This window comes from Arachis stenosperma, chromosome 1 (genome assembly GCF_014773155.1).
Source record: "Arachis stenosperma cultivar V10309 chromosome 1, arast.V10309.gnm1.PFL2, whole genome shotgun sequence".
NCBI classification, from domain to species: Eukaryota; Viridiplantae; Streptophyta; class Magnoliopsida; order Fabales; family Fabaceae; genus Arachis; species Arachis stenosperma.
Genome location: NC_080377.1, coordinates 37848040 through 37860886, shown reverse-complemented (window position 1 = coordinate 37860886; position 12847 = coordinate 37848040).

Here is a 12847-nt window from a genome sequence, read left to right as displayed (position 1 = left end):
GGATCGACCCTTACTCACGTAAGGTATTACTTGGACGACCCAGTGCACTTGCTGGTTAGTTGTGCGGATCACAAATTCGTACACCAGTTGACTTGGTCAAAAATTTTAAAATTAGTTATTTCTTACAAGTCAAGTCAAAATTTCAATTTTAAAAATCTTATCTTTTCAAAATCTTTTTCAAAAATCATATCTTTTTCATTTTTTTATAATTTTCGAAAATTTCAAAAATCTTTTTCAAAATATTTTCAAAATCTTTTTCTTATCTTTACATCATATTTTCGAAAATTCACTAACAATTAATGTGATTGGTTCAAAAATTTGAAGTTTGTTACTTTCTTGTTAAGAAAGGTTCAATCTTTAAGTTCTAGAATCTTATCTTGAAGTTTCTTGTTAGTAAAGTAAATAATTTCAAAATTTTTTGAATTAAATCTTTTTTTTATCCTTTATTTTATCTTTTTCAAAAACTTTATCTTTTTCAAAATTTGATTTCAAAATATCTTATCTAACTTCCTATCTCCTTATCTTTTTAAAAATTTGATTTCAAATCTTTTTCAATCAACTAACTAACTTTTTGTTTGTTTCTTATCTTTTCCAAAACCACCTAACTACTTTTCCCTCTCTAATTTTCGAAAATATCTCACCCCTTTTTCAAAAATTCTTTTTAATTAACTAATTGTTTCATGTTTTAATTTTAACTACATTTTATCTCTAATTTTCGAAAATTACTAATCTCTTTTTCAAAATTATTTTCGAAATTTCCCTTCTCTTTTCTTCTTCTATTTAATTATTTAATTACTAACACTTCTCTTCACCTCTCTTCATCTAAATATCCGAACCCTCTTCTACATTCTTCTCCCCTTTCTTCTTCTACTAACATAAAGGAATCTCTATACTATGACATAGAGGATTCCTCTTCTTTTCTTGTTTTCTTCTCTTTCATATGAGCAGGAACAGGGAAAAAGGCACTCTTGTTGAAATTGATCCAGAACCTGAAGGGACTCTGAAGAGAAAATTAAGAGAAACTAAATTACAACAATCCAGAAATAACCTTTCAGAAATTTTCGAACAAGAGAAGGAGATGGCAGCCGAAAATAATAACAATGCAAGGAGAATGCTTGGTGACTTCACAAAGCCAACGTCCAAATTTGATGGAAGAAGCATCTCCATTCCTGCCATTGGAGCCAATAATTTTGAGCTTAAGCCTCAACTAGTTGCTTTAATGCAACAAAACTGCAAGTTTTATGGACTTCCATCTGAAGATCCTTATCAGTTTTTAACTGAATTCTTGCAGATCTGTGAGACTATAAAGACGAATGGAGTTGATCCTGAAGTCTACAGACTCATGCTTTTCCCTTTTGCTGTAAGAGACAGGGCTAGAATATGGTTGGATTCACAACCTAAGGATAGCCTGGACTCCTGGGATAAGCTGGTCACAGCCTTCTTGGATAAATTCTTTCCTCCTCAAAAGCTGAGCAAGCTGAGAGTGGATGTTCAAACCTTCAAACAAAAAGATGGTGAATCCCTCTATGAAGCTTGGGAAAGATACAAGCAGCTGACCAAAAGATGTTCATCTGACATGTTTTCAGAATGGACCATATTAGATATATTCTATTATGGTCTCTCTGAATTTTCGAAAATGTCATTGGACCATTCTGCAAGTGAATCTATTCACCTAAAGAAAACGCCTGAAGAGGCTCAAGAACTCATTGACATGGTTGCAAACAACCAGTTTATGTACACCTCTGAGAGGAATTCTGTGAATAATGGGATACCTCAGAAGAAAGGAGTTCTTGAAATTGATGCTCTGAATGCCATATTGGCTCAGAACAAAGTGTTGACTCAACAGGTCAACATGATCTCTCAAAATCTGAATGGATGGCAACATGCATCCAACAGTACTAGAGAGGCAGCTTCTGAAGAAGCTTATGATCCTGAGAACCCTGCCATGGCAGAGGTTAATTACATGGGTAAACCTTATGGAAACACCTATAACTCATCATGGAGAAATCATCCAAATTTCTCCTGGAAGGATCAACAAAAGCCTCAATAAGGCTTTAACAATGGTGGACGCAATAGGCTGAGTAATAGTAAGCCATATCCATCATCTTCTCAGCAACAGACAGAGAATTCTAAACAAAACACTTCTAATTTAGCCAACATAGTCTCTGATCTGTCAAAGGCCACTTTCAGTTTCATGAATGAAACAAGATCCTCCATTAGAAATTTGAAGGCACAAGTGGGCCAGCTGAGTAAGAAAGTCATTGAAACTCCTCCCAGTATTCTCCCAAGTAATACAGAAGAGAATCCAAAAGGAGAGTGCAAGGCCATTGATGTGATCAATGTGGCCGAATGCACAAGGGAGGAAAAGGACAAAAATCTTAGTGAGGAAGACCTCCTGGGACGTCCCTCAAGCAAGAAGGAGTTTCCTATTAAGGATCCAAAGGAATCTGAGGCTCATATAGAGACCATAGAGATTCTATTAAATCTCCTTCTGCCATTCATGAGCTCTGAAGACTGTTCTTCCTCTGAAGAGGATGAAGACGTAACTGGAGAGCAAGTTGCTCAATATTTAGGAGCTATCATGAAGCTGAATGCCAAGTTATTTGGTAATGAGACTTGGGAAAGTGAACCTCCCTTGCTCATTAGTGAACTAGATACTTGGATTCAGAAAACTCTACCTCAAAAGAAATAAGATCATGGCAAGTTCCTAATACCTTGTACCATAGGCACCATGACCTTTGAAAAAGCTCTGTGTGATATGGGGTCAGGGATAAATCTTATGCCACTCTCTGTAATGGAGAAGCTGGGGATCATTGAGGTACAACCTGCCTTGTTCTCATTACAATTGGCAGACAAGTCATTGAGACAAGCTTATGGAATAGTAGAGGACGTACTAGTAAAGGTTGAAGGCCTTTACATCCCTGCTGATTTCATAATCTTAGACACTAGGAAGGGAGATGATGAATGCATCATCCTTGGAAGACCTTTCCTAGCCACAGCAGAAGCTGTGATAGATGTCAACAGAGGTGAATTAGTCCTTCAATTGAATGGGGACTACCTTGTGTTTAAAGCACATGGCCATCCCTCTGTGACAAAAGAGAGTAAGCATGAAGAGCTTCTCTCAGTTCAGAGTCAAGAAGAGCCCATATAGTCAAACTCTAAGTTTGGTGTTGTGAAGCCACAACCAAACTCTAAGTTTGGTGTTAAGACCCCATATCCAAACTCTAAGTTTGGTGTTGGGACTATACAACATTGACCTGATCACCTTGTGGCTCCATGAGAGCCACTGTCAAGCTATTGACATTAAAGAAGCGCTTGTTGGGAGGCAACCCAATTTTATTTATCTAATTTTTATTTTATTGTTATTTTGTGTTTTATTAGGTACATGATCATGAGGAGTCACAAAAAAATCATAAAAAATTAAAAACAGAATCAAAAACAGCAGAAGAAAAAAATCACACCCTGGAGGACGCACAGGCTGGCATTCAACGCCTGTAAGATGCATCTGGCCGGCGTTCAACGCCAGAACAGAGCACCATTCTGGCGCTGAACGCCAGAAACAAGCAACATTCTGGCGCTGAACGCCAGGAATGTGCCCAGAGAAGGAAGGCTGGCGCTGAACGCCAGTAACAAGCATGAAACTGGCGTTCAACGCCAGAAACATGCTTTACATGGGCGTTGAACGCCCAGAACATGCACCAATGGGCGTTTAAACGCCAGAATGGTGTGCCAAGGCATTTTACATGCCTATTTGGTGCAGGGATGGAATTCCTTGACACCTCAGGACCTGTGGACCCCACAGGATCACCTCAAGATCTGTGGACCCCACAGGATCCCCACCTAACATATTCCCACCTTACCTCCTAATCCTATTTTTGTGATTTCTCTTCCCCATATCAGACTTCCCAAAAACCTTCACCAATCACCTCAATTCCTCTTCCCAATCAACCCATTCACCACTCACATCCATCCACTCTTCCCCATACACCCCACCTACCTTCCAAAATTCAAAAACATTTTCCCACCCATTCCCACCCTAAATGGCCGAAATCACACTCCCCCCTCTCCCTATAAATACCCCTCCATTCTACTTCATTTTCACACAACACAATCCCTTCTTCTTCACTTGGCCGAACCTACTTCTCTCCCTCTCCTCCATATTTTCTTCTTCTTCTCTTCTCTTCTTTCTTTTATTGCTCGAGGGCGAGCAATATTTTAAGTTTGGTGTGGTAAAAGTATAAGCTTTTTTTTGTTTTTCCATTACCAATGGCACCTAAGGCCGGAGTATCCTCTAGAAAAGGAAAAGGGAAGACAAAAGCTTCCACCTCCGAGTCATGGGAGATGGAAAGATTCATCTCCAAAAGCCATCAAGACCACTTCTATGATGTTGTGGCAAAGAAGAAGGTGATCCCCGAGGTCCCTTTCAAGCTCAAAAAGAATGAGTATCCGGAGATCCGACATGAAATCCTAAGAAGAGGTTGGGAAGTCCTAACCAACCCCATGCAACAAGTCGGAATCTTAATGGTTCAAGAGTTCTATGCCAATGCATGGATCACTAGGAACCATGATCAAAGTATGAACCCGAATCCAAAGAATTATCTCACAATGGTTCGGGGGAAATACTTAGATTTTAGTCCGGAAAATGTGAGGTTGGCGTTTCACTTGCCCATGATGCAAGGAGATGAACATCCCTACACTAGAAGGGTCAACTTTAATCAAAGGTTGGACCAAGTCTTTATGGACATATGTGTGGAAGGAGCTCAATGGAAGAGAGACTCCAAAGGTAAGCCAGTCCAACTAAGAAGACTGGACCTCAAGCCTGTGGCTAGAGGATGGTTGGAGTTCATTCAACGCTCCATCATTCCTACTAGCAACCGATCTGAAGTTACTGTGGATCGGGCCATCATGATTCATGGCATCATGATTGGAGAGGAAGTAGAAGTTCATGAGGTCATCTCCAATGAAATCTACAAAATAGCTGACAAGCCCTCCAATATGGCATGGCTAGCTTTTCCTCACCTTATTTGCCATCTATGTTACTCAGCTGGAGTTATCATAGAAGGAGACATCCTCATTGAAGAGGATAAGCCCATCACCAAGAAGAGGATGGAGCAAGCAAGAGAAGCCCTTCACGGTTCTCAAGAGATGCATGAGAAAGCTCATCATCAAGAAATCCCTGAGATGCCTCAAGGGATGCACTTTCCTCCCAACAACTATTGGGAGCAACTCAACACCTCCTTAGAAGATTTGAGCCACAATGTGGAACAATTAAGGGTGGAACATCATGAGCACTCCATCATTCTCCAAGAAATAAGAGAAGATCAAAGAGCAATGAGGGAGGAGCAACAAAGGCAAGGAAGGGACATAGAAGAGCTTAAGAACATCATTGGTCCTTCAAGAAGAAGACGCCACTAAAGGTGGATTCATTCCTTGTTCTTTATTTCTTTCTGCTTTTCGGTTTTTTATGTTGTGTTTATCTATGTTTTGTGTCTTTATTTCATGATCATTAGTATGTAGTAACTATGCCTTAAAGCTATGAATAAATTCCATTAATCCTTCACCTCTCTTAAATGAAAAATGTTTTAATTCAAAAGAACAAGAAGTACATGAATTTCGAATTTATCCTTGAATTTAATTTAATTATATTGATGTGGTGACAATACTTTTTGTTTTCTGAATGAATGCTTGAACAGTGCATATGTCTTTTGATCTTGTTGTTTATGAATGTTAAAATTGTTGGCTCTTGAAAGAATGATGAACAAGGAGAAATGTTATTGACAATCTGAAAAATCATGAAATTGATTCTTGAAGCAAGAAAAAGCAGTGAATAGCAAAAGCTTGCGAAAAAAAAATTAGAAAGAAAAAGAAAAAGCAAGCAGAAAAAGCCAATAGCCCTTAAAACCAAAAGGCAAGGGTAAAAAGGATCCAAGGCTTTGAGCATCAATGGATAGGAGGGCCCAAGGAAACAAAATCCAGGCCTAAGCGGCTAAATCAAGCTGTCCCTAACCATGTGCTTGTGTCATGAAGGTCCAAGTAAAAAGCTTGAGACTAAGTGGTTAAAGTCGTGATCCAAAGCAAAAAAGAGTGTGCTTAAGAGCTCTGGACACCACTAACTGGGGACTCTAGCAAAGCTGAGTCACAATCTGAAAAGGTTCACCCAGTTATGTGTCTATGGCATTTATGTATCCGGTGGTAATACTGGAAAACAAAGTGCTTAGGGCCACGGCCAAGACTCATAAGTAGCTGTGTTCAAGAATCAACATACTTAACTAGGAAAGTCAATAACACTATCCGAAATTCTAAGTTCCTAGAGAAGCCAATCATTCAAAACTTCAAAGGAAAAAGTGAGATGCCAAAACTGTTCAGAAGCAAAAAGCTACAAGTCCTGCTCATCTAATTATAATTAATATTCATTGATATTCTGGAATTTATAGCATATTCTCTTCTTTTTATCCTATTTTATTTTCAGTTGCTTGGGGACAAGCAACAATTTAAGTTTGGTGTTGTGATGAGCGGATAATTTATACGCTTTTTTGGCATTGTTTTTAGGTAGTTTTTAGTAAGTTCAAGCTACTTTTAGGGATGTTTTCATTAGTTTTTATGTTAAATTCATATTTCTGGACTTTACTATGAGTTTGTGTGTTTTTCTGTGATTTCAGGTAATTTCTGGCTGAAATTGAGGGAGTTGAGCAAAACTCTGAAAAAGGCTGACAAAAGGACTGCTGATGCTGTTGGAATCTGACCTCTCTGCACTCGAAATGGATTTTCTGGAGCTACAGAACTCCAATTGGCGCGCTCTTAACGGCGTTGGAAAGTAGACATCCAGGGCTTTCCATCAATATATAATAGTCCATACTTTATTCGGAAATTGATGACGTAACTTGGCGTTGAACGCCAAGTACATGCTGCTATCTGGAGTTAAACGCCAGAAAAACGTCATGATCCGGAGTTGAACGCCCAAAACAGGTCATAACTTGGAGTTCAACTCCAAGAGAAGCCTCAGCTCGTAGATAGATCAAGCTCAGCCCAAACATATACCAAGTGGGCCCCGGAAGTGGATTTATGCATCAATTACTTACTCATGTAAACCCTAGGAGCTAGTTTATTATATATAGGACACTTTACTATTGTACTAGACATCTTTGGTCTCAGTTTTGTTCTTCATCTTAGGAGACTATTGATCACGTTTTGGGGGGCTGGCCATTCGGCCATGCCTGAACCTTTTACTTATGTATTTTCAACAGTGGAGTTTCTGCACACCATAGATTAAGGGTGTGGAGCTCTGCTGTACCTCAAGTTTCAATACAATTACTATTACTTTCTATTCAAATTCTCTTTTATTCTTATTCCAAGATATACGTTGCACAACACCTTGATGAATGTGATGATCCGTGACACTCATCATCATTCTCACCTATGAACGCGCGTGATTGACAACCACTTCCGTTCTACCTTAGGCCGGGCGCATATCTCTTAGATTTCCCAACAGAATCTTCGTGGTATAAGCTAGATAGATGGCGGCATTCATGGGGATCCGGAAAGTCTAACCTTGTCTGTGGTATTCCGAGTAGGATCCTGGGAATCCGGAAAGTCTAACCTTGTCTGTGGTATTCCGAGTAGGATTCCGGTATTGAATGACTGTGACGAGCTTCAAACTCCTGAAGGCTGGGCGTGATGACAAACGCAAAAGAATCAATGGATTCTATTCCAACCTGATTGAGAACCGACAGATGATTAGCTGTGCTGTGACAGAGCATTTGGACCATTTTCACTGAGAGGATGGGATGTAGCTATCAACCAAGGGTGATGCCTCCAGACGATTAGCCGTGCAGTGACAGCGCATAGGACCATTTTCCCGAGAGGATTAAAAGTAGCCATTGATGATAGTGATGCCCTACATACAGCTTGCCATGGAAAGGAGTAAGAAGGATTGAAGGAAGAGCGAGTAGTAAAGTAGAGTTTCAAGAGGAACACAGCATCTCCATACACCTATCTGAAATTTCCACTATTGATTTACATAAGTATTTCTATCCCTTTTTATTTTCTATTTATTCCATTAATCAAATTTAAACTAATAATCCAATTATCCTTGAATCCGCCTGACTGAGATTTACAAGGTGACCATAGCTTGCTTCATACCAACAATCTCTGTGGGATCGACCCTTACTCACGTAAGGTTTATTACTTGGACGACCCAGTACACTTGCTGGTTAGTTGAACGGAGTTGTGAATTCAACTGGTGCCATAATAATGATTTCATACAAGTACAAAAGAATATGGATCACAATTTCGTCCACCAGTGTGGTAAAAGCATAGCTTTTTGTTTTTCCATAACCATTTATGGCACCTAAGGCCGGAGAAACCTCTAGAAAGAGGAAAGGGAAGACAAAAGCTTTCACCTCCGAGTCATGGGAGATGGAGAGATTTATCTCAAGGGTCTATAGCTCAGTAGTAGAGCATTTGACTGCACATCAAGAGAGCCCACTCATGGACCTCAACAAGAGCATAAGGAATTCCCTCATCAAGAAATCCCTGAGATACCTCAGGGGATACATTTTTCTCCATACAATTATTGGGAGCAACTAAAGATAGGAGCACCAAAATCACTAGGGTTCAAGCAACAAAGGCAAGGAAGAGACATAGAGGAGCTCAAGAACACCATTGGTCCTCCAAGAAGAAGGCGCCACCATCACTAAGGTGGACTCATTCCTTAACTTCCTTGTTCTTATCTCTCTATTTTTTGGTTTGTGAACTTCATGTTTGTTTATGTTAGTGTCTCTATTACATGATCATTAGTATTTAGTAACTATGTTTTAAGGCTATGAATAATTTCATGAATCCTTCACCTTTCTTAAATGAAAAATGTTTTTAATACAAAAGAACAAGAAGTACATGAGTTTCGAATTCATCCTTGAAATTAGTTTAATTATATTGATGTGGTGACAATACTTTTTGTTTTCTGAATGAATGCTTGAATAGTGCATATTTTTTATGTTGTTGTTTATGAATGTTAAAATTGTTGGCTTTTGAAAGAATAATGAAAAAGAGAAATGTTATTGATGATCTGAAAAATCATAAAATTGATTCTTGAAGCAAGAAAAAGCAGTAAAGAACAAAGCTTGCCAAAAAAAAGAGAGCAGAAAAAGTCAATAGCCCTTTAAACCAAAAGGCAAGGGTAAAAAGGATCCAAGACTTTGAGCATCAATGGATAGGAGGGCCCAAGGAAATAAATCCAGGCCTAAGCGGCTAAATCAAGCTGTCCCTAACCATGTGCATGTGGCATGCAGGTCCAAGTGAAAAGCTTGAGACTTAGTGGTTAAAGTCGTGATCCAAAGCAAAAGAGTGTGCTTACTGGACACCTCTAGTTAGGGACTCCAGCAAAGCTAAGTCACAATCTGAAAAGGTTCACCTAGTTATGTGTCTGTGGCATTTATGTATCCGGTGGTAATACTGGAAAATAAAGTGCTTAGGGCCACGGCCAAGACTCATAAAGTAGCTGTGTTCAAGAATCAACATATTAAACTAGGAGAATCAATAACACTATATGAATTCTGAGTTCCTATAGATGCCAATCATTCTAAACTTCAAAGGATAAAGTGAGATGCCAAATCTGTTCAAAAGCAAAAAGCTACTAGTCCCGCTCATCTAATTAGAACTAAGCTTCATTGATATTTTGGAATTTATAGTATATCCTCTTCTTTTTATCCTATTTGATTTTTAGTTTCTTGGGGACAAGAAACAATTTAAGTTTGGTGTTGTGATCAGCGGATAATTTATACGCTTTTTGGCATTATTTTTAGGTAGTTTTTAGTAGGTTATAGCTACTTTTTAGTATATTTTTATTAATTTTTAGGCAAAATTCATATTTCTGAACTTTACTATGAGTTTGTATATTTTTCTGTGATTTCAAGTATTTTCTGGCTGAAATTGAGGGAGCTGAGCAAAAATCTGATTCAGGCTAAAAAAGGACTGCTGATGGTGTTGGATTCTGACCTCCCTACACTCGGAATGGATTTTTTGGAGCCACAGAAGTCCAATTGGCACGCTCTTAACTGGGTTGGAAAGTAGACATCCAAGGCTTTCCAGCAATATATAATAGTCTATACTTTGCTCGAAGATAAACTATGTAAACTGGTGTTTAACGCCAATTCCATGTTGCATTCTGGCGTTAAACGCCAGAAACAGGTTACCAGTTGGAGTTAAACGCCCAAAACAGGTTACAACCTGACGTTTAACTCCAGAAAAATCCCAGGCACGTGAGAAGCTCAAGCCTCAGCCCCAACACACACCAAATGGGCCCCATAAGTGGATTTCTGCACCATCTATCTTAGTTTACTCATTTTCTGTAAACCTAGGTTACTAGTTTAGTATTTAAACAACTTTTAGAGATTTATTTTGTATCTCATGACATTTTAGATCTGAACTTTGTACTCTTTGACAGCATGAGTCTCTAAACTCCATTGTTGGGGGTGAGGAGCTCTGCAGCGTCTCGATGAATTAATGCAATTATTTCTATTTCCTATTCAAACACGCTTGTTTCTATCTAAGATATTCATTCGCACTTCAATATGAAGAAGGTGATGATCCGTGACACTCATCACCATTCTCAACCTATGAACGCGTGCCTGACAACCACCTCCGTTCTACATTAGATTGAATAAGTATCTCTTAGATTCCTTAATCAGAGTCTTCGTGGTATAAGCTAGAATCCATTGGCAGCATTCTTGAGAATCTGGAAAGTCTAAACCTTGTCTGTGGTATTCCGAGTAGGATTCAGTGATTGAATGACTGTGACGAGCTACAAACTCGCGAGTTTTGGGCGTAGTGACAGACGCAAAAGGATCAATGGATCCTATTCCGACATAATCGAGAACCGACAGATGATTAGCCGTGCGGTGACAGCGCATTTGGACCATTTTCACTGAGAGGACGGATGGTAGCCATTGACAACGGTGATCCACCAACACATAGCTTGCCATAGGAGGAATCTTGGGTGCTTGAAAAAGAAGACAGGGAGAAAGCAGAGATTCAGAAGACAAAGCATGTCCAAAACTCCAACACATTCTCCATTACTGCGTAACAATCACTCATTTCATGCTCTTTCACTTTTTACAATTGAGGCTAAAGAACCCTATTGGTATCCTGACTAAGAATAATAAGATAACCATAGCTTGCTTCAAGCCAACAATCTCTGTGGGATCGACCCTTACTCACGTAAGGTATTACTTAGACGACCCAGTGCACTTGCTGGTTAGTTGTGCGGAATTACATAGTGTGAGTGTAATTTTCGTGCACCAGTAGCTAAGTTAAAAAGTAAAACAAAAAATAATAGTTTTGCACAACAAACACACAACAGAGCCTGAAGCAAAAACACAACAGAGCCTGAAAACAAAAACACAACAGAGCCTGAAACAAAAAGAATCCAACACGGAGGAGAGGTAGCAAGTTTGCAGAGATCAAGAACATGGACAATGCAACCAAACAATGGATAAAACAATGAAACATAATTTTTTTTATATAACAGAACAATCAAAACATGAATCATACAATCACAAATTGCAAATTTTTTCTTTATAAGAACAGAACAATGAAAACATAAAGCATATAATAAATCAAAAGATCAATCTTATCCAACTCCCCGGCATTCTTTGGAGCAAGTCTTGGAGGAAGGGCTGCTAACATTGATGCCAACCCAAGATAGTGCTGATACGGAAAAATTAATTCCGCATAACTACCAGCAAGTATACCAAGTTGCATCAAGTAATAAAACTCACAAGAGTGAGGTCATTCCCATGATGATTAAAAGATTAAGCAATCAATAGTTAATTGATTATTCTAGTTAGACAAGCATAATTCGGTGATAATCAAATAAGAAATGTAAATGACAAGAAATTAAAAGAAAGCAATAAAGAGCAAGAAAGTAAATAACATAAATGTAAAGTGCAAGAAAGTAAAATACTGGAAAGTAAATTACAAGGAATGGAAAGTACAAAAAAGTAAAGTGCAAGAAAGTAAATGATGGAAAGGTAAAATACTATAAGTAAAAATAAAAAGAGCATTGGGATCAAGAGATATTGTATTCTCAGGATCAACAATTATCATATCCACTTCAATCATGCAATCATTGATCTCTTGGGAAATCATAAGTAATCAAACTCCAATCTCTTGGTGATTTGATTTCTCTTAACTTGATCAATTGCCAATCTCTTGATCTAATTGTTCATGAGAAGAAATGAAGTCAATTTCTGATTTAACACCACACAACCCTCAAGATCTCAATTTAAAGTGGTTACATGTCACATACCGGACTAAGAATGTATTAATCAAGAGGATTATTAGAGAAGATCCTCAAACTGAATTCCATGACTCCTTTCTCAAGTTCATCATGTAATTCAAATAGATCTAATCCCTCTCTCGATAGTAATTAGATCTTTGAAGCACAAAGACTCTCTCTAAAGAAGCAATGAAAGAAGAATTGAAGATGAAAAATGAAAATAAATTAACCCATTAAATTGCAATAGTGCTCTCTTTTCCAATAGAAAGAGTTAGTAATTCATAACAAAACTATTTACAAAAGTGGGTGAAAGAAAATAGAAGAGAAGAGGATGATGGTGAACTAAAGCCTATTTATAAGATAACCTAAATTACAAACTCAAATAGAATTGAAAGTAAATTACAATCAAATGAAAATGAACTATTCTAGATGATTCTTGTGGCCTTGATTGGTTGATAATTGTGAGCTTGCTTGCATGAATTTGGAGTAGACTTTGAGTGAGAAGAGTGGGCCAACTTGAAGTTCCAAAGGTGTCTTGGCATGTTTGGGAGCTCATTTGTATGTTGCTTAATC